General features: G+C 41.5%; 1 long non-coding RNA gene across 1 annotated transcript in view; it reads left to right on the top strand.

Annotated features, from left to right (window-relative positions):
- The window catches only part of LOC144752139 (uncharacterized), a 173,828-nt gene that overhangs the window by 124,741 nt on the left and 26,831 nt on the right, over positions 1–22,256 (top strand). Inside the window, exon 2 of the long non-coding RNA XR_013594034.1 lies at positions 21,030–21,153. This is a non-coding gene — a long non-coding RNA (uncharacterized LOC144752139). The remainder of the gene's footprint in view (positions 1–21,029; positions 21,154–22,256) is intronic.

Genomic DNA, 22,256 nt, shown 5'->3' on the forward strand with positions numbered 1-22,256 from the left:
GTAAACTGAAAGAAAGGCAGTGTGCACCAACAATAGTATGGAGGTAACTTGTACTAAAGGTAAACTGAAAGAAAGGCAGTGTGCAACAACAATAGCATGGAGGTAAATTGTACTAAAGGTAAACTAAAAGAAAGCCAGTGTGCAACAACAATAGCATGGAGGTAAATTGTACTAAAGGTAAACTAAAAGAAAGGCAGTGTGCATCAACATTAGCATGGAGGTAAATTGTACTAAAGGTAAACTAAAAGAAAGGCAGTGTGCAACAACAATAGCATGGAGGTAAATTGTACTAAAGGTAAACTAAAAGAAAGGCAGTGTGCACCAACGGTAGAATGGAGGTAAAATGTACTAAAAGTGAAGTAAAAGAAAGGCAGTGTGCAACGATGATAGCATGGATGTAAATTGTACTAAAGGTAAACTAAAAAAAGTCAGTGTGCACCAAAGTTAGTATAAAGGTAAATTGTACTAAAGGTGAACTAAAAGAAATGCAATGTGCACCAAAGATAGCATGAAGGTAAATTGTACTAAAGGTGAACTAAAAGAAAGGCATGCGCACCAACGATTTTATGGAGGTAAATTTTACTAAAAGTGAAATAAAAGAAAGGCAGTGTGCACCAACGATAGTATGGAGGTAAATTGTACTAAAAGTGAAGTAAAAGAAAGGCATTGTGCACCAACGATAGTATGGAGGTAAATTGTACTAAAAGTGAGGTAAAAGAAAGGCAGTGTGCATCAACGATAGTATGGAGGTTAATTGTTCTAAAGGTAAACTAAAAGGAAGGCAGTGTGCACAAACAATAGTATGGAGGTAAATTGTACTAAAAGTGAACTAAAAGAAAGGCAGTGTGCACCAACGATAGCATGGAGGCAAATTGTACTAAAGGTAAACTAAAAGAAAGGCAGTGCGCAACAACAATAGCATGGAGGTAAATTGTACTAAAGGTAAACTAAAAGAAAGGCAGTGTGCAACAACGATAGCATGGAGGTAAATTGTACTAAAAGTGAAGTAAAAGAAAGGCAGTGTGTACCAATGATAGCATGGAGGTAAATTATAATAAAGGTAAACTGAAAGAAAGGCAGTGTGCACCAACAATAGTATGGAGGTAACTTGTACTAAAGGTAAACTAAAAGAAAGGCAGTGTGCAACAACAATAGCATGAAGGTAAATTGTACTAAAGGTAAACTAAAAGAAAGCCAGTGTGCAACAACGATAGCATGGAGGTAAATTGTACTAAAGGTAAACTAAAAGAAAGGCAGTGTGCATCAACATTAGCATGGAGGTAAATTGTACTAAAGGTAAACTAAAAGAAAGGCAGCGTGCAACAACAATAGCATGGAGGTAAATTGTACTAAAGGTAAACTAAAAGAAAGGCAGTGTGCACCAACGATAGTATGGAGGTAAAATGTACTAAAAGTGAAGTAAAAGAAAGGCAGTGTGCAACGATGATAGCATGGATGTAAATTGTACTAAAGGTAAACTAAAAAAAAGGCAGTGTGCACCAAAGTTAGTATGAAGGTAAATTGTACTAAAGGTGATCTAAAAGAGTTGCAATGTGCACCAAAGATAGTATGAAGGTAAATTGTACTAAAGGTGAACTAAAAGAAAGGCATGCGCACCAACGATTTTATGGAGGTAAATTTTACTAAAAGTGAAATAAAAGAAAGGCAGTGTGCACCAACGATAGTATGGAGGTAAATTGTACTAAAAGTGAAGTAAAAGAAAGGCATTGTGCACCAACGATAGTATGGTGGTAAATTGTACGAAAAGTGAGGTAAAAGAAAGACAGTGTGCATCAACGATAGTATGGAAGTAAATTGTTCTAAAGGTAAACTAAAAGGAAGGCAGTGTGCACAAACAATAGTATGCAGGTAAATTGTACTAAAAGTGAACTAAAAGAAAGGCAGTGTGCACCAACGATAGCATGGAGGCAAATTGTATTAAAGGTAAACTAAAAGAAAGGCAGTGCGCAACAACAATAGCATGGTTGTAAATTGTACTAAAGGTAAACTAAAAGAAAGGCAGTGTGCAACAACGATAGCATGGAGGTAAATTGTACTAAAAGTGAACTAAAAGAATGGCAGTGTGGACCAATGATAGCATGGAGGTAAATTATACTAAAGGTAAACTGAAAGAAAGGCAGTGTGCACCAACAATAGTATGGAGGTAAATTGTACTAAAAGTGAAGTAAAAGAAATGCAGTGTGCACCAATGATAGTATCGAGGTAAATTGTACTAAAAGTGAACTAAAAGAAAGGCAGTGAGCACCAATGATAGTATGGAGGTAAATTATACTAAAGATAAACTGAAAGAAAGGCAGTGTGCACCAACAATAGTATGGAGGTAAATTGTACTAAAGGTAAACTGAAAGAAAGGCAGTGTGCACCAACAATAGTATGGAGGTAAATTGTACTAAAAGGGAACTAAAAGAAAGGCAGTGTGCACCAACAATAGTATGTAGGTAAATTATACTAAAAGTGAAGTAAAAGAAAGGCAGTGTGCACCAATGATAGTATCGAGGTAAATTGTACTAAAGTTGAAATACAAGAAAGGCAATGGGCACCAACGATAGCAGGGAGGTAAATTGTACTAAAAGTGAAGTAAAAGAAAGGCAGTGTGCACCAATGATAGTATCGAGGTAAATTGTACTAAAGTTGAAATAAAAGAAAGGCAGTGGGCACCAACGATAGCAGGGAGGTAAATTGTACTAAAAGTGAACTAAAAGAAAGGCAATGTGCACCAATGATAGAATGGAGGTAAATTATACTAAAGGTAAACTGAAAGAAAGGCAGTGTGCACCAACAATAGTATGGAGGTAAATTGTACTAAAGGTAAACTAAAAGAAAGGCAGTGTGCAACAACGATAGTATGGAGGTAAATTGTACTAAAAGTGAACTAAAAGAAAGGCAGTGTGCACCAACGATAGCATGGAGGCAAATTGTACTAAAGGTAAACTAAAAGAAAGGCAGTGCGCAACAACAATAGCATGGAGGTAAATTGTACTAAAGGTAAACTAAAAGAAAGGCAGTGTGCAACAACGATAGCATGGAGGTAAATTGTACTAAAAGTGAAGTAAAAGAAAGGCAGTGTGTACCAATGATAGCATGGAGGTAAATTATAATAAAGGTAAACTGAAAGAAAGGCAGTGTGCACCAACAATAGTATGGAGGTAACTTGTACTAAAGGTAAACTAAAAGAAAGGCAGTGTGCAACAACAATAGCATGAAGGTAAATTGTACTAAAGGTAAACTAAAAGAAAGCCAGTGTGCAACAACGATAGCATGGAGGTAAATTGTACTAAAGGTAAACTAAAAGAAAGGCAGTGTGCATAAACATTAGCATGGAGGTAAATTGTACTAAAGGTAAACTAAAAGAAAGGCAGCGTACAACAACAATAGCATGGAGGTAAATTGTACTAAAGGTAAACTAAAAGAAAGGCAGTGTGCACCAACGATAGTATGGAGGTAAAATGTACTAAAAGTGAAGTAAAAGAAAGGCAGTGTGCAACGATGATAGCATGGATGTAAATTGTACTAAAGGTAAACTAAAAAAAAGGCAGTGTGCACCAAAGTTAGTATGAAGGTAAATTGTACTAAAGGTGAACTAAAAGAGTTGCAATGTGCACCAAAGATAGTATGAAGGTAAATTGTACTAAAGGTGAACTAAAAGAAAGGCATGCGCACCAACGATTTTATGGAGGTAAATTTTACTAAAAGTGAAATAAAAGAAAGGCAGTGTGCACCAACGATAGTATGGAGGTAAATTGTACTGAAAGTGAAGTAAAAGAAAGGCATTGTGCACCAACGATAGTATGGTGGTAAATTGTACGAAAAGTGAGGTAAAAGAAAGACAGTGTGCATCAACGATAGTATGGAGGTAAATTGTTCTAAAGGTAAACTAAAAGGAAGGCAGTGTGCACAAACAATAGTATGCAGGTTAATTGTACTAAAAGTGAACTAAAAGAAAGGCAGTGTGCACCAACGATAGCATGGAGGCAAATTGTATTAAAGGTAAACTAAAAGAAAGGCAGTGCGCAACAACAATAGCATGGTTGTAAATTGTACTAAAGGTAAACTAAAAGAAAGGCAGTGTGCAACAACGATAGCATGGAGGTAAATTGTACTAAAAGTGAACTAAAAGAACGGCAGTGTGCACCAATGATAGCATGGAGGTAAATTATACTAAAGGTAAACTGAAAGAAAGGCAGTGTGCACCAACAATAGTATGGAGGTAAATTGTACTAAAGGTAAACTGAAAGAAAGGCAGTGTGCACCAACAATAGTATGGAGGTAAATTGTATTAAAGGTAAACTGAAAGAAAGGCAGTGTGCACCAACAATAGTATGGAGGTAAATTGTACTAAAGGTAAACTGAAAGAAAGGCAGTGTGCACCACCGATAGTATGGAGGTAAATTGTACTAAAGGTAAACTAAAAGAAAGGCAGTGTGCACGAACAATAGTATGGAGGTAAATTGTACTAAAAGTGAAGTAAAAGAAAGGCAGTGTGTACCAATGATAGCATGGAGGTAAATTATAATAAAGGTAAACTGAAAGAAAGGCAGTGTGCACCAACAATAGTATGGAGGTAACTTGTACTAAAGGTAAACTAAAAGAAAGGCAGTGTGCAACAACAATAGCATGGAGGTAAATTGTACTAAAGGTAAACTAAAAGAAAGCCAGTGTGCAACAACGATAGCATGGAGGTAAATTGTACTAAAGGTAAACTAAAAGAAAGGCAGTGTGCATCAACATTAGCATTGAGGTAAATTGTACTAAAGGTAAACTAAAAGAAAGGCAGTGGGCAACAACAATAGCATGGAGGTAAATTGTACTAAAGGTAAACTAAAAGAAAGGCAGTGTGCACCAACGATAGTATGGAGGTAAAATGTACTAAAAGTGAACTAAAAGAAATGCAATGTGCACCAAAGATAGTATGAAGGTAAATTGTACTAAAGGTGAACTAAAAGAAAGGCATGCGCACCAACGATTTTATGGAGGTAAATTTTACTAAAAGTGAAATAAAAGAAAGGCAGTGTGCACCAACGATAGTATGGAGGTAAATTGTACTAAAAGTGAAGTAAAAGAAAGGCATTGTGCACCAACGATAGTATGGAGGTAAATTGTACTAAAAGTGAGGTAAAAGAAAGGCAGTGTGCATCAACGATAGTATGGAGGTTAATTGTTCTAAAGGTAAACTAAAAGGAAGGCAGTGTGCACAAACAATAGTATGGAGGTAAATTGTACTAAAAGTGAACTAAAAGAAAGGCAGTGTGCACCAACGATAGCATGGAGGCAAATTGTACTAAAGGTAAACTAAAAGAAAGGCAGTGCGCAACAACAATAGCATGGAGGTAAATTGTACTAAAGGTAAACTAAAAGAAAGGCAGTGTGCAACAACGATAGCATGGAGGTAAATTGTACTAAAAGTGAAGTAAAAGAAAGGCAGTGTGTACCAATGATAGCATGGAGGTAAATTATAATAAAGGTAAACTGAAAGAAAGGCAGTGTGCACCAACAATAGTATGGAGGTAACTTGTACTAAAGGTAAACTAAAAGAAAGGCAGTGTGCAACAACAATAGCATGAAGGTAAATTGTACTAAAGGTAAACTAAAAGAAAGCCAGTGTGCAACAACGATAGCATGGAGGTAAATTGTACTAAAGGTAAACTAAAAGAAAGGCAGTGTGCATCAACATTAGCATGGAGGTAAATTGTACTAAAGGTAAACTAAAAGAAAGGCAGCGTGCAACAACAATAGCATGGAGGTAAATTGTACTAAAGGTAAACTAAAAGAAAGGCAGTGTGCACCAACGATAGTATGGAGGTAAAATGTACTAAAAGTGAAGTAAAAGAAAGGCAGTGTGCAACGATGATAGCATGGATGTAAATTGTACTAAAGGTAAACAAAAAAAAAGGCAGTGTGCACCAAAGTTAGTATGAAGGTAAATTGTACTAAAGGTGAACTAAAAGAGTTGCAATGTGCACCAAAGGTAGTATGAAGGTAAATTGTACTAAAGGTGAACTAAAAGAAAGGCATGCGCACCAACTATTTTATGGAGGTAAATTTTACTAAAAGTGAAATAAAAGAAAGGCAGTGTGCACCAACGATAGTATGGTGGTAAATTGTACGAAAAGTGAGGTAAAAGAAAGACAGTGTGCATCAACGATAGTATGGAGGTAAATTGTTCTAAAGGTAAACTAAAAGGAAGGCAGTGTGCACAAACAATAGTATGGAGGTAAATTGTACTAAAAGTGAACTAAAAGAAAGGCAGTGTGCACCAACGATAGCATGGAGGCAAATTGTATTAAAGGTAAACTAAAAGAAAGGCAGTGCGCAACAACAATAGCATGGTTGTAAATTGTACTAAAGGTAAACTAAAAGAAAGGCAGTGTGCAACAACGATAGCATGGAGGTAAATTGTACTAAAAGTGAACTAAAAGAACGGCAGTGTGGACCAATGATAGCATGGAGGTAAATTATACTAAAGGTAAACTGAAAGAAAGGCAGTGTGCACCAACAATAGTATGGAGGTAAATTGTACTAAAAGTGAAGTAAAAGAAATGCAGTGTGCACCAATGATAGTATCGAGGTAAATTGTACTAAAAGTGAACTAAAAGAAAGGCAGTGAGCACCAATGATAGTATGGAGGTAAATTATACTAAAGATAAACTGAAAGAAAGGCAGTGTGCACCAACAATAGTATGGAGGTAAATTGTACTAAAAGGGAACTAAAAGAAAGGCAGTGTGCACCAACAATAGTATGTAGGTAAATTATACTAAAAGTGAAGTAAAAGAAAGGCAGTGTGCACCAATGATAGTATCGAGGTAAATTGTACTAAAGTTGAAATACAAGAAAGGCAATGGGCACCAACGATAGCAGGGAGGTAAATTGTACTAAAAGTGAAGTAAAAGAAAGGCAGTGTGCACCAATGATAGTATCGAGGTAAATTGTACTAAAGTTGAAATAAAAGAAAGGCAGTGGGCACCAACGATAGCAGGGAGGTAAATTGTACTAAAAGTGAACTAAAAGAAAGGCAATGTGCACCAATGATAGAATGGAGGTAAATTATACTAAAGGTAAACTGAAAGAAAGGCAGTGTGCACCAACAATAGTATGGAGGTAAATTGTACTAAAGGTAAACTAAAAGAAAGGCAGTGTGCAACAACGATAGTATGGAGGTAAATTGTACTAAAGGTAAACTAAAAGAAAGCCAGTGTGCAACAACGATAGCATGGAGGTAAATTGTACTAAAGGGAAACTAAAAGAAAGGCAGTGTGCACCAACGATAGCATGGAGGTAAATTGTACTAAAGGTAAACTAAAAGAAAGGCAGTGTGCAACAACAATAGCATGGAGGTAAATTGTACTAAAGGTCAAACTAAAAGAAAGGCAGTGTGCACCAACAATAGTATGGAGGTAAATTGTACTAAAAGTGAGGTAAAAGAAAGGCAGTGTGCATCAACGATAGTATGGAGGTTTATTGTTCTAAAGGTAAACTAAAAGGAAGGCAGTGTGCACAAACAATAGTATGGAGGTAAATTGTACTAAAAGTGAACTAAAAGAAAGGCAGTGTGCACCAATGATAGAATGGAGGTAAATTATACTAAAGGTAAACTGAAAGAAAGGCAGTGTGCACCAACAATAGTATGGAGGTAAATTGTACTAAAGGTAAACTGAAAGAAAGGCAGTGTGCACCAACAATAGTATGGAGGTAAATTGTATTAAAGGTAAACTGAAAGAAAGGCAGTGTGCACCAACAATAGTATGGAGGTAAATTGTACTAAAGGTAAACTGAAAGAAAGGCAGTGTGCACCACCGATAGTATGGAGGTAAATTGTACTAAAGGTAAACTAAAAGAAAGGCAGTGTGCACCAACGATAGTATGGAGGTAAAATGTACTAAAAGTGAAGTAAAAGAAAGGCAGTGTGCAACGATGATAGCATGGATGTAAATTGTACTAAAGGTAAACTAAAAAAAAGTCAGTGTGCACCAAAGTTAGTATGAAGGTAAATTGTACTAAAGGTGAACTAAAAGAAATGCAATGTGCACCAAAGATAGTATGAAGGTAAATTGTACTAAAGGTGAACTAAAAGAAAGGCATGCGCACCAACGATTTTATGGAGGTAAATTTTACTAAAAGTGAAATAAAAGAAAGGCAGTGTGCACCAACGATAGTATGGAGGTAAATTGTACTAAAAGTGAAGTAAAAGAAAGGCATTGTGCACCAACGATAGTATGGAGGTAAATTGTACTAAAAGTTAGGTAAAAGAAAGGCAGTGTGCATCAACGATAGTATGGAGGTTAATTGTTCTAAAGGTAAACTAAAAGGAAGGCAGTGTACACAAACAATAGTATGGAGGTAAATTGTACTAAAAGTGAACTAAAAGAAAGGCAGTGTGCACCAACGATAGCATGGAGGCAAATTGTACTAAAGGTAAACTAAAAGAAAGGCAGTGCGCAACAACAATAGCATGGAGGTAAATTGTACTAAAGGTAAACTAAAAGAAAGGCAGTGTGCAACAACGATAGCATGGAGGTAAATTGTACTAAAAGTGAACTAAAAGAAAGGCAGTGTGCACCAATGATAGTATGGGGGTAAATTGTACTAGAGCCTAGTAATGCCTAGTTTCGATCTGAGGATGGAATCACGGGACCATAACAGCGGACCGGCACCGGCACCAAGCAGTAAAAGGCTCAGACTTACTCAACCACCATGACACTAAATTCAGTCATGTTCATTTCATGTATATAGCATTTAATGCTTTGTGGCAATTAATATAGTTTTGGGTTTAAAAGTCAAGCCTCAGGTTGGACAATTATAAACTTACACTAATGTGTGTTTGTTGAGTGCTGAGCTCGAGCCCCCCCACATTTCCTCTTAATACAACCACTGAGAGTCAAGTGCTCAAGGGACTATTTGGTCTACTTTGCAGAGCTACGGTATGCCATACCCCTGCGTCAAAGAACCTCTACATCCACGGTTGAGGCCCAGTATCCCTGTGTGTCCTGTGCCCTCCCAAACGGAGTCCAACACTTACGCATCCATTGATGATGAGTTAATGGTGCTATGTAAGCTATGTTAGCATAATGGAGACTATGACTAGTTACAGCAGGGAGGCCTGATGCCAAGAGGGCATCCGGGGGAGGCAGGTGTCCAAGGAACATAGAGAGGAAGTGCGGAGGAGAATTAAAAAAAAGTGAAACCGGGTATCTACCTTCCAGCCGCCACCTCGCCTCGGAGCGGCAGTCCGTGGACTAGTGCACAGGCTCCCAGACCCGTGGGAGCTCCCTTACACCAATCCAGATGCTGCTTTCATGCTGGTAATACCATTACCCAGCATGAGAGAAGCGCCAGGGATTGGTCGAAGCTGGCTGATTTGGCCTACTGATTGTTAGCCTCTCATTAATCTGGTTTTTCAGTTGGATTACCTGTTGCTGAATGAAAGGGATTAACAAAAGACACTTTGACCTCCATTTGGAAGGGAATTTATAGTGAGCTAGCAAGATAATTATTGACAATAAAAGTGAAACCGATACAAATTCGATCAATCTGTTCGCTCCATTCTTGTCATGAAAAGGAAGAATGGACACAAGTAACCTGAAGACAAAAGAAAATCCAGAAACTTGTAAACATACAAAAACCTCTGGGAAGCATAAAAAAAGACCTCAGCTTCTCACTCAACAGTCGATACATCCTTGAATCCCATGGCCTGCAACTGAAGGTTTTTGTGGTTTGAGTAGTTGGTTCCTTGGTTTCATGCGGCCTCATGAGCCATCGTACAGTTGAAGCATGGATAAACAGTCCAGGACATTCAGAACAGATTACAATTCATCTAATAATGCTCCTCATTACTGATAATTTAAGGATATCCTGACCTGACAAAACAATATCTTTTCTCTCCACATATTTCAAAAGATCTCAGGTTCAGGAATTTGTTCCTTGAATGTCCACAGAAGTGCTGAACAATCATTAATGATCTTACTCAGGACACACGTCCTAAAAAAGAAGTGAGAGAACTAACCAAGATAGGCAGCATACAAGTGAAACCGCATTCGACATCACAACCCATGATGTTTCAGGAAGTGAAATCACAAGAAGTGACATCAGATCTTAAGACCTCACACATATGTTTAGCAGATCTATCTTGAATACATTTGAGTGCATTATGAATATGCATGCAAATATTCTGGATTTATGCAGAAGACTCACACTTTTAGAAGCTACACCTAAAACAATGTTGCCTTTTGTCAGCATAAAGCTTCCTCTGCTTAAGAATTAAACAAATTAACTCAGCCGCCAGCCTACTCTACAGGCTTAATACTCTACATGCAAAACATGCAACATGAATTTAACACTGACATATCCCGTGCTCTCACATTTTCACAGCTCTAACAAAGCATCTTGTCTTCCTTTCGAGGAAAACAGCTCTTCAACATTTAGTGATTGGAACTGGTAAATAAAACAAATATGTCAAATGTTTGGAAATAATTTTGTTGTGCTCTGACTGAATTAGAAACTTCTGCTCAGAACTGAAATAGTTGGGTCATGGAGGACAAGCAGAGTTATGCAATGCAGTCCTTATTTGAAAGTGGAAAATGCACAGTTGTGGCATCTGTCTACCACCCAGGCACTAACCTCTGTGCCAAGAATGATAGACTAATGCCAAAACAACTATTGATGGACAGAATGCAGAAAAATCTCAAACATTCACCCCAGTACAGAGATCTGGGCCTAAATCCATCGGGCCGATTCACAGAACTAACTTAAGACAAAATCCTAAACGTACTACTTTTGGTATTCACAGAAGTTAGGATTTTGTCTTAAGTTTGTCTTAAGACAAACTTAAGACAGACTTAAGACAGAATCCTAACTTAAGTCTGTCTTAAGTCTGTCTTAAGTTTGTCTTAAGACAAACTTAAGACAAAATCCTAAATTCTGTGAATACCAAAAGTAGTAAGTTTAGAATTTTGTCTTAAGTTTGTTCTGTGAATCGGGCCCATCATTTTTTTGCTCACCATGCCATTCCAGTTTGGATTGAGCATTATCCAAATCAGGCTTGACCCTGCCCTGATCTTACTGCTCAAAATCAGGATTTATTAGTTTCTCTTTTGTTTATATATTAGGAGACTGCTGGTAGTTTCTTTTAATTTAATTGTATTTCCTGAGCTTATTTGCAATGTAGGTTTTTTGAATGAATGAACAAAGATTTGTATCGCGCAACTTAGCCCAAGGAGATCAATTATTTAAATAATCAATCAATTCTGTGGGGCAGATTTACAAGCCCCTTGCACCTCTTTTACGCCACCGTTGCGTCACTTTTGTGACGCAGCGGTGGCGCAAAAGATGCGCCACGCTGCGGGGTATTTACAACGTGACGCATCTGGGAGATGCAGCACATTGTAAAGCCCTGCGCCAGAAGTAGGCGTTCAGGTGCAGGGGGGGGGGGGGCGTTCCGGCACAGGAACACCTCCTGAAAGTGGCTGAGTGAAATCTACAAGATTTCACTCAGTCACTTTTGAGCCCATGCTGCGTCAAAACCCTGCACCTGGTTGAAGCAGGAGTAAGGATTGACGCAGCATTTAAAAGATAGGGAACCCGCGATCCTTGCTGGAGCTGCATCGCGCTTCCGACGCAACTCCAGCAATGCGCCAACTTTACGGCACAGATGCGTCACGCATCTCTCCGTTTTTGCCCCATGGTGGTGGAGCCCTGACACACAATAACTGGCGCATCCCTGCTGATATGCAGGGATGCGCAAGTTATTGTAAATCTGCCCCTCTTTATTTCAGCAGTTCTCTAAAAAAGAGACATCATTACATTACATTAAAACACATTCACTGTGACAGTGTAAAGGTTATAAAAAAAACTTTTCAAAAACAAGTATTGGATAACAATATTAAAAGAGATTAAAATAGTTCTATATAGCATCAGTCTCCATCATAAGGATACAGTACAAATAACTATACTAACTATCATACTTGCAAAGCTAAGTTGGCAAGGGGGCTACTCAGTGCCCAGGTCCCTTTGTATTATGACATTTAACCTCCTCAGTCACCAGATAGCAAATGGCTCATTGATAATGCAAATACAGTGTGCCTACTAGTGTCCGATGGAAGGACTCAACAGGCCTCCATAAAATGAGTGGTTCCAGTGTTCCTACATACCCTGGAACAATATAGATTCCTAAATGCCTTTTGTGGATACCGAAAGTTGTAAAGTTAGGATTTTTCCCAGTTTCATTGTAGTAAAGTTTGTAGTGTAGTTCCTATATTCCCAATAGGCTCTGCGCATCGGAATAACATAAACAGCAGTTTAGACGTAGGACTGAGGTCATCTAGGTCTCTATTGACTATGTTAGACTTAATTAGGTTTGCCAGCTAGCTCAGAGGTCACTAGAAACTTTCTCGAGTGAACAGGAATGAGTTAACCTTCCTGATTAGAAAAGAAGGGAGTAGTTTCTGACAACCGCATAAACATGACAACTTTGCTCCCTCAGAATAAAGAGTATATCTCTAGAGTCATGTGAAAACAATAGACAGCTATTTCACTCAGTCAATCGTGCATGCTTAATTTCACCAGAGTGTAGAGAAATAGAGAGACGGGCGTTGTCAATAAAAGTTGTTATTTATTGAGCAGTCTTCTTTCTCATGCAAGAGAAATGAGTTGCCACAATTGCAATACTTATCATGAAGTAAAGTGCGTAGAGTAAAAGGAGTATTATGAAATAATACTGTAAAAGCATTAATATGGTTTCTTAGCCATATGATACTTTAAAATGGATAAAATATATACATACATAAAAACATTGACTAACGTACTCAACTGGTGCTTCTAAGATACTCCTACCCCGGTGTACCTGACCTAAGACTAATACGTGGGAAGGAGTAAGTAAGTTGCAGTTTAAGTTAAGTTGGTTTTCTGCCAAGAATCTGAATCAAGAATTCTCTTAAGGTTTTATCACCTCCGAACCTTGGTTCTAGAATGGAGGAGGTTTTGTATCTCTCTCTCAGGACTCGATCTCCCAGCAACCCGCAAGGGTGACTGGAAACACGGGAGCTGGAATTTCTCGGCAGGAGAAAAGGCAGCGTCTCTCTCAGTGTGTCAAATGGGAGGGTCGGCTTCCTTCGGCACTCGCATCAGCTGGGCGTTGGGCAAGTAGATAGCCGCTCTGCTCCAAACCACCGTGTGTTTGCTTAAGGCAACGTTGGTATATTTATACCTGGAAGGTGCCGGGTTTGACGTAAGGTTGGACATAAGACGTCACTAAGAACTAACAGTTCTTTCTGGACTCCAGGAGTTCTTGTGCAAATCAAAACAAAATCAGGGGGAATTCCCGGGCTGCTGGAGGCTTGGTTTGTTTTAAAGAACGCGTTGTACTTTCTAGGAGTCTACGGGAGTAGCCTTGCCGTATTTGGACTGCATGGGCTATGACTAGATATGGGCATGATTCTTATGCCTTTATAAGGATATGTTTTGTTACAACCACATAAGAGCATGAATCAGGGATATCTAATTAGGGTCCTAGATAGATTCACAACACCCACTCCACGTATTAATGTCCATCATTACTAAATACTAAGCAATACTAAACATATAACAATTGCATTTGAAATGGTGTATGGTATATACACGAAAATGAGTATTTATACTGTACGTTTTTCAAGCAGAAGGTAACATTCAGATAATGCATATATGAATATTGGCTGAATGAATTGCGAAAATTACATTTATGAAATGGCTCTTAATACAGAAAAGAAGGTCGAGACCATTTCATCACATATTTATAAAATACTGTACATGTGCCAGAGGCTAAGTCAAAATATTGTCTCTAGAGTCTCTAAAAATAGAAGTTCTGTTCTCTAAGAATAGTTCTACTTTAAGCAGAGTACCATGTGCCAGAAAAAAGGTAAATATTTTGGAAGTGGAAAAAATAATTTCGCTTTCAGGGGAAAAATTTGTTCCAATTGTTTTCAGTAGTGTTGTTTATCAAAAACTGAAGGCTGTATTCAGAGTTCAGGGAACGCTGTGTGCTCATTGTTTTTAAAAGTCATTCTCGTTAGGAGAGAACATCATATCAGACAGGCTTGCGAAAAATTGGTCTACAACAGTAGGTGAAAGTTCGACCAAGTTCGAAAAAGCTGAAATAGTGCAAATATGAGAATTATTGCAATCATCGATGTCTGGATCAGTAATGCTCACAGAAGGTTGTACCTGTGAAGTGCTGCTTTCATCTCATACTTCACCGCCACCTAATCGTAATGGTGAAGTCTCAACGAATGCCGTCATCAGAATAGGTAGCCGCTGGGGACAACACGTTGCATGAGTCGTTACCGGACCGAGCAAAGTATCGATATCCATTGGTACTGCTGGTGGTAGTGTAAGACAGACGTCCAACACGCATTCTTCTCCGCATAGCAGACATCGAAGCACAGGTAAGATGCAATCTTGCCAGATTGGTCTGAATGAAAGAAACCAAGTTGTATTCAGATTTCTTAGCCGGGCTAATCCGAGGACTTTAGTGATTCGGTCTCGGTAGCGTATTGCTAGGATCGTTTCTTCCATCGTAGCTGGAGTTTTGTCTGTGGCTTGGCTTGCCATATCGGAGCAGAAGGATCAAAAATAAAATTACTGCTACGAGTCCCAAAAGTAGAGGCAGGCCGCCGAATAAAGAATGCACAAAATTCGGGAAAATGCCCAGAACTGTTTCCAAGGGTGCTAACAGTCCCAAAACAATTGTCTTAAATACATGTGCGATGCCACTGGTATCAGACATGTTTAAGATTTGGCTTAACATTTCTACAAAATGGATGGGACAATTGGTTGATAATAGGGTATGTATCTCTGCTGCTGTCCTTGCAATTTGCAGATCATACGTCTCTTTGGACGAGGTTAAAGGCACAGTTGTCTGTAAAAGAATAGACTTCATTCTGCTTAAAGTATCAATTCGAAATAGAAGAGATATTCAAAGAATGCCATATTGCCGCCTCCATGTCTGGATTGCTGTTTGGATACAATACTTGCATACGGCATATGGCAAAAGACCCTGGAAGTAACGGTTACGAGATAGGCTTTTCCTGGCACCATGCCATAACAGCTGTGGTCACTTATTAGAACGTAACGTGGCAGGATTCTTATGCCTTTATAAGGATATGTTTTATTATAACCACATAAGGGCATGAATCATGGATATCTAATTAGGGTCCTAGATAGATTCACTACTACTAAATACCTTTTGTGAATACCGGAAGGTGGGTGTAGTTGAAATTTAGAAAGGGGTTCTAAGTGTTCAGGAATGGGTAGAGGTTAAGAGTGTTGAGAGGTTTTTCGGAGTCATGGATGTGTGCTGTTTAAGGGCAATGAGGGGGTTTTAAGGGTCAGGCCTGGGTGGAGTTTACATGTAGTGAGGAGGTTTTAATTAGGCAGGAATGGAAGGAGTTTAGGCATAGAAAGGGGTTTTAGGGTACAGGATTGGGTGTAGTTTAGGAGTAGAGAGACGTTTTACAGTTCAGGGATAAGTGAACTGTAAGGGAACAAAGGGTTTTTAGAGTTCAGAGGTGGGTGTAGTTTAATTGTTGTGAGGGTTTTCTAAGGGGCAGAGATTGATGGTCTTTAGGGATTGTGAGGGGTCAGGGATGAATGGATTTTAGGGATTTTGAGGAGGTCAGCAATAAAAGCATCTGAAGTGACTGACAATGTAAAAGACATGGGGGCATATTATCAAGAACGGCGTTAAAATTATTGCCTCTTTAGCGGCAGGGGATAATGGGCTTGATAATATGCTGTTGTGAATTCCCATAGAAGCCCAGGTTAATGTACTCTTACCGAATAAACAACACAAAGTATGTCATGAATTGCTAACAATTATTAAGGAAAACTGGCAATTACTCCCTCCAAAAATATGTGATAGATTTTGACGATGCAGTGACATATATATGCCCTCATTCAATAAGGATGTTATTTCCATTTTAACCAAGCCATATCTTCAAATAAAAATGATTATTTAAAAAACACTTCCCACTGTGGCCCTAATTCACAAAGGCAAGCCTACACTTCAGTGCAAGCTCACACCTGCGTGAATTCACAAACTTCGATCTATCAGCAAGGCTACAATAACAGAGACTCATCAGTCAGGGTTGAAAACTCCACACACTCAAGGATACAAAAGGCCTATCTTTTTATGAGTGAAGATCTCCGCCCCGAATGCAGAACTCATGCAGTCACAAATCCACTGAGAATTCAGAGTCTGCAAATCGCCAATAAAACTTTTTTGATGTTCCGGTGCCGCAATTTGCCCCATGTATATTCAAAAGGCCACGTAAAGCCACGTTATATGGTTTTCCGTAGCCTTATAAATATGTGCCCCTTTGGCACAGAAAACTGAGTGAAAGGGGCACCCTATCGGTGTTGCTAGGGGCATTTCCAGGCACATCCATGACTTTTTGACACTGCCCCAGATGTATGAGAAATTGTAAGTCTGAGGCAGTGTTAAAAACATACACCTCCCAAGGGAGTCGTAAGGGAGGCCTTCTGCAACACACACAGAGAGATGAAAAAGCCTTGTGATTGTTGTTGTGCAGGAAGGTTTCCCTTCCTGCACAAAAAAATTCATCCTAGCATCGCAGGCACCCTTGCACCATGGTGCCAAGGTGCCTGCAGTGGCGCACGGCATCCCATTGTGCACAGGTTCAGGGCAAAAGGACAGGAATGCACTGTATCTAATAGATACAGCGTATTCGTGCCCTTTTCTTTTACCTGCTGCACTGCCCTACATCAGAAAACCCATTTCGCTTAGTCACTCGTGCTCACTTATTCGCAGAGAAATATAAAGAGAATACACAGTGGGACGTTTTCAATCATATTTATTTTACCAACATTATTCTTGCATAACATACGTGAGCTGCCATGATTATTAGACAGAAGCAGATAAACATGATTACAAGCACCAAAAACGTAGATAGGTAGAGTTCTACCATGGTGCTAAACCCGATGATTATATGTAGGCAAATAAAACAAGGCTATAATTGGGCATACTCCTACTATGAGAACCCTACTCTAAGTGTACCTACATTGTGTATAGGTGAAGAGCCATGAATCCCCTCAAGGAATGGTCCAACCCCATTACCTGATGAGAGAAAGTGAAGGACCCCATCTTGGTCTTGAGTTGGACACCCCTCACGCAATGTCAGACCAGTGCTTGATGAATTCTCAGCACGCACGGACCCTCAGTGTCAGCCGAAGGACCTCCTCTACCAATCTATCCGGATGCCTAATATTTATAATATTAGACGGCTCCATGATGTGCGTGTTAGATTAGTGATGTTATGGATATGTAGATAGCATTGTCACTTCGTGGATGAAGATAAGATGACTTTTGTACCCGGTGCGTAGAGTGGCCTAGTACATGATGTTCAAGGTGTCGTGATAACAATGTGTGAAGCTGGATGTGTTAACAAAGTAGTTTCAGAGAAACTAATCCAACATTGTTGTGCATGAGAAGGTTCACAGCTGAATCTTTATTTTCTAGGGCAATGTAGGAAATAGGCTGCATCCGTACATAGGCCTAACTTGGGAATATAACAAAATGCCATGGAATACCAGGCGTTAAAATGGCAATATGAGGAAAAATTATAAATTTGTGCTTGTTTTTTGCTCTTTCCATGTGTGCTGCATTCTGCAGCACGCATAGAAGGTGTAAATCACCATGGTTGAGTGTGTATGTGCAGGAAGGTGTCCCCTCCTCCACATAAACAATTGCAACATGGCGGGAGGGTCCCTGCCCTGTATTGTATTGTATTGTAAGGGGCATTTATAAAGCGCGCTGACACCATGGGTTTCCTGGCGCTGGCAGACTACTGGGGGACTGGGAGGGTTTAGGCAGATTGAGGGAAGAGCCAAGTTTTTAGGGATTTACGGAAGAGAGTAAGGGAATTGGAAGTTTTGAGAGAGATGGGGAAGGAATTCCAAAGTTTGGGGGCCAGAATGCGAATCTCCGGCCTCCGGATCTGCAGAGTTTGACAGGGGGAGTGAGTAAGAGGTGCAGGTGAGAGGATCTCAGGTTCCGAGAGGGGCTGTAAGTCCTGATGAGAGATTTCAAAAAGGCAGGACAGGAACCAGATAAGGATTTAAAGGTAAGGCAGCCGATCTTAAAGGCTGCCCTCGAGGCGACGGGGAGCCAGTGCAGTTTTAGAAGGAGGGGTTTGGCAGATTGCCATTTCGGACTCCCAAAGGCCAATCTCACCGCTTGATTCTGAACGAATTGTAGTCTGCAGAGAGATGTTTTGGGCAGACCATGATAGATAGCATTCGAGAAATCTAAGCGGGAGAGGACGAGGGCCATGATTACTTGCAGGAGAGCTTCAGGGGTGAGGAGATAAGCCACCTTCCTGATCCTGCGCAGCTGGAACATGCAGGAGGAGACAACTGTCCCCACCTGAGGCCCGAGGGAGAGACCGGAGTCAATAGTAATCCCTAGACTTTTTACGGAGGCCACAGGGGTGGGGGGAAGGCCAAGTTCTGCCGGCCAAAAATGCGGACCCCAGTGGGTAGAGCTCTTACCAGGGAGGAGAAGCTCCGTCTTTGCGGGATTCAGCTTAAGCTGATTTTGGCTCATCCACAATAGGATGTGGGACATGACAGCCTGAAAGTTGGGGATAGCAGAAGGGGAATCAAGAGGGAAGATGAGTTGTAGGTCGTCCGCGTAATTGAAGACGGTGACGTCCCACTGCCTCAAGGAAAAAAGAAGGGGTCGAAGATAAAGATTGAAAAGAAGGGGGGACAGAGAGGAGCCCTGAGGGACCCCACAGGGCAGGTGCTCCCGAGGAGCTCTAAAAGTGCCCAGGCTAAGGGTCTGAGACCTCCCGGTCAGGAAGGATTTGACCCATGCCAACGCCAGGCCCTGGATGCCAGCTTGCTCGACACGGTGGAGAAGGATGTTGTGGTCCACCGTGTCGAAGGCAGCCGACAGATCTAATAAAACCAGGGCCTGGGAGGTACCCTTGTCAGCACCGTCTCTCAGGGCATCCAGCACGGCCAAGATGACAGTCTCCGTAGAGTGGCCGGGTCTGAAGCCGGCCTGGTTAGTCTCAAGAAAGGTGGAGTTCTCAATAAACTGTGAGAGGCAGGTGGTGACATGGGCTTCCAGAATTTTGGAGAAAAAAGGCAAGAGAGAGATGGGCCGGTAATTCGCCGGGACGGCGGGATCAGCCCCAGGCTTCTTCAGTAGAGGCACCAACACGGCCTCCTTGAAGGAGCGGGGTACCGTACCGGACGACAAAGAAGAATTCAGCAGGGGAAGGATACAATCAGGTAAAGAGTGGCAGATATTTCGTAATATGGTGGGGGGACAGCAGTCGTCTGGGGATCCAGATTTAACGCGGGTGGCCAGTGTGGCCAAAGCGGTAGGGTCTAAGGGCGGGAAAAGTGTGGGAGAAAAAGCATTATGGGGGGGAGAAGCAGAGCCAGCGCCAGGGGGGATAGTCGGAATGGTATCTTTGATCGAGGCAATTTTTTGGACAAAGAAAGTGCTCAGCGCGTTACATGATTCTTGTGTGGAGGCCTGAGTCGGAAGTGTCCTAGGATCAGAGGTAAATTCATTGAGGATTTTAAAAATCTCCTTAGACTTGCAGGGGGCAGATAACATTTTGTCTGAGGCATAAGCTTTTTTGGCGGCGGAAATAGCAGTTTTGTACTCGTTCCGCGCAGCCACATATGCACTTCTGCTAGATAAGCAGTAGTCTCTCCTCCACCTGCGCTCGAGTCGGCGGAGTTCTAACTGCAAAGTCTTAAGGTGAGGGGTAAACCATTTATGGGAATGATGGTGTCGGGATCGGGGAAACTTGGTTAAAGGTGCGAAAGTATCACTGGCTATAGTGAGCCAGTCAGAAACTTGTCCCTGAAGCTCGTCAGTACTTGAGTCAGTGGGGAACAGAGGACGGGTAAGAGAGAGATGAGATAAGAGTTTGGAGGAGTCGGCGACTCTCCACTTGCGTGCGGTGCCGCCCTCCTGCAGTGGGGTCCTGATCTGGCCGACGGCCGAAAAGGTGATGTCAATTAGGAAATGATCGGACCACACACAAGGTGTTATGAGTGGGCAGGAGGACTTGACCCCGTGAACCCAAATGTGGTCAAGGATATGGCCACCGCTATGAGTGGCAGACCTGACTAGTTGTGTAAAATCCAAGCTCGAAAGGGCCTCGAACAGTTCGGTGGCGTGGGGGCCGGCATCCTCATTCTGGAACCAGTAATTGAAATCCCCGATAATGATAGTACGGGGGTAAGAGGTGGCAAGGTTGGCGTTGGCGTTAAGTATCTTTTTTTCTCCAGTCTAGGAGAAAACACAGGGGTGCACCGTGTTCTTGTAAATAGAGTGCATCCCTACATTTTCCAAATGTCGGAGCTTGGCACTGCCAAATGTGGTGCAGCTCCATGCTCCGACATTTTATTGTACGTATGCCCCTAGGTGTGGTGCGCTGTAGTATATATACACACCCTCAGATCCTATTAATGCCTGTCAATGTGACGCTCTGCACTAATAGTTCCCGCATATTGAATAGAGGAAACAGGTTGAATGGTGGGTGTGGTCTGAATCTAGGATCAGGATGTTGGGGGGTCACTTCCCCCCAATGACAGCACTTCCTATAAAATGCATGAGAAGGTTTCAATGTCAAGTGTGGTTTGATGCAAAGATAATGAGGTGACATCTCTTCATTCCAGACATCTTCATAGAATCTTTTTTCCTGCCAGGTTTGGTTGTTGCTGCCCCGCAAGTGAGCTCGCTTTCTGGGCTGGACTTCCGGCTCATTGTCTGTGTGAAATGCCTTTTCTAGGTGGGACTCACAGTCCATTGTCCACAGAGTTTGTTACTTCCGAGCTGTGAAGTAACCTTGAAATGGATGTGGCAACTTATAATAACAAGCATATTTGAATTGGAAAAAAGGTACCCTAAAACAACATTGGCTGTTTTGTCTGATAGATCCCCAGTATCTTTGCTGATCCATATTATTTTTGACTCTGTTCCCTGCTTCTGTTTCAGGTCCCCAGCTCTTTCTGCAGTGAGAGTTGCCCTCCTGGGTTCAGACAGTCTGTGAGGAAAGGGCAGCCCAGCTGCTGCTTTGACTGTGTCCCCTGCCCTGCTGGTGAGATTTCTAATATGACTGGTGAGACTACTTATTAATTTATGTGCTAATTTATCTTTTATCAGCAAGTGAATAACCTAAGACTGACAACAATGTTCTGTTTTGTGCTATGTAATATGCGATATGTTATGTTATGCAGATTTCTAGAGCGCACAGTCCCCGGAAGGGTATCCTGGCATTGAGCAGATGTGCGTCTAGACACACTTAGGGCCTAGTTTGACCACTCAAGAAGCCAGGTCTTCAGCTTTCTGCTGAATTCAAGAAATGAGAAAGAGTCGCTTATGTGTTATGCAAGGTCATTTCTAGACCCCTGAGTAGGAGGGAACCTCCGCATGGCCTGCGGAGTTCCCTTCTGTGAAATTAGGATGTGACCGCCACCCTGGTGGTCACATCCTCTATTCTTACCATTGCGGCGGGTGCGGCTTCAAGCTGCACCCGCCGCAATGGTAAAAATGCATACATTGCATTTGTATGCAGAAAGCGGCTGGCACCGTGCGGTGCCTGCCGATTTCTGCATACAAATACAGGGGGGTACCATAGGTACCCCCCATGTGCACCCCCCACCCCCTTCACCCAGGGGGCCCGCAACGGGCCCCCGCAGTGAAGTCCCACATGCTTTTCCACGGCGGAAAACCCGCTGCGGAAAAGCATTTTTTGGGACACATCCTAATATGGCTGGCGGTGTCTGGGAGACACCGCCACCATATTAGAGCTTTTCCGCCGCGGTTGTAAGCCGACCGTGGCGGAAAAGCGGCAGACTTAAACCAGGACCCACCAGCCATCCTAATCTGGCGGTGGGTCTTTGGTGGGTCTGCGGCGGTTTTCCCGCATCCTCCGGGCCGGCGGTGGCTTCTGCCGGCCCGGAGGATGCGGGAAAACCGCGATCGTAATGAGCCCCTAAGTTAGCAGTATTTGGGAACTCCGCGCGACACATGTAACATGGAGTTCCTGCTTAATTTCGTCATTGGGCGGAATGTTTTTTCCATTGACACATGCAAGACTTGCTCTGGCACACGCTGGCAAGCATTACAAGATTTGCCACCCACTAGCGAGCACAAGTGCAATTTGCTGGCCGCTAGCGCAGATTCCGGTCTCCACAGAGTATTTCAGCAGCATTTTCATGA

Source organism: Lissotriton helveticus, chromosome 4_2 (genome assembly GCF_964261635.1).
Source record: "Lissotriton helveticus chromosome 4_2, aLisHel1.1, whole genome shotgun sequence".
NCBI classification, from domain to species: Eukaryota; Metazoa; Chordata; class Amphibia; order Caudata; family Salamandridae; genus Lissotriton; species Lissotriton helveticus.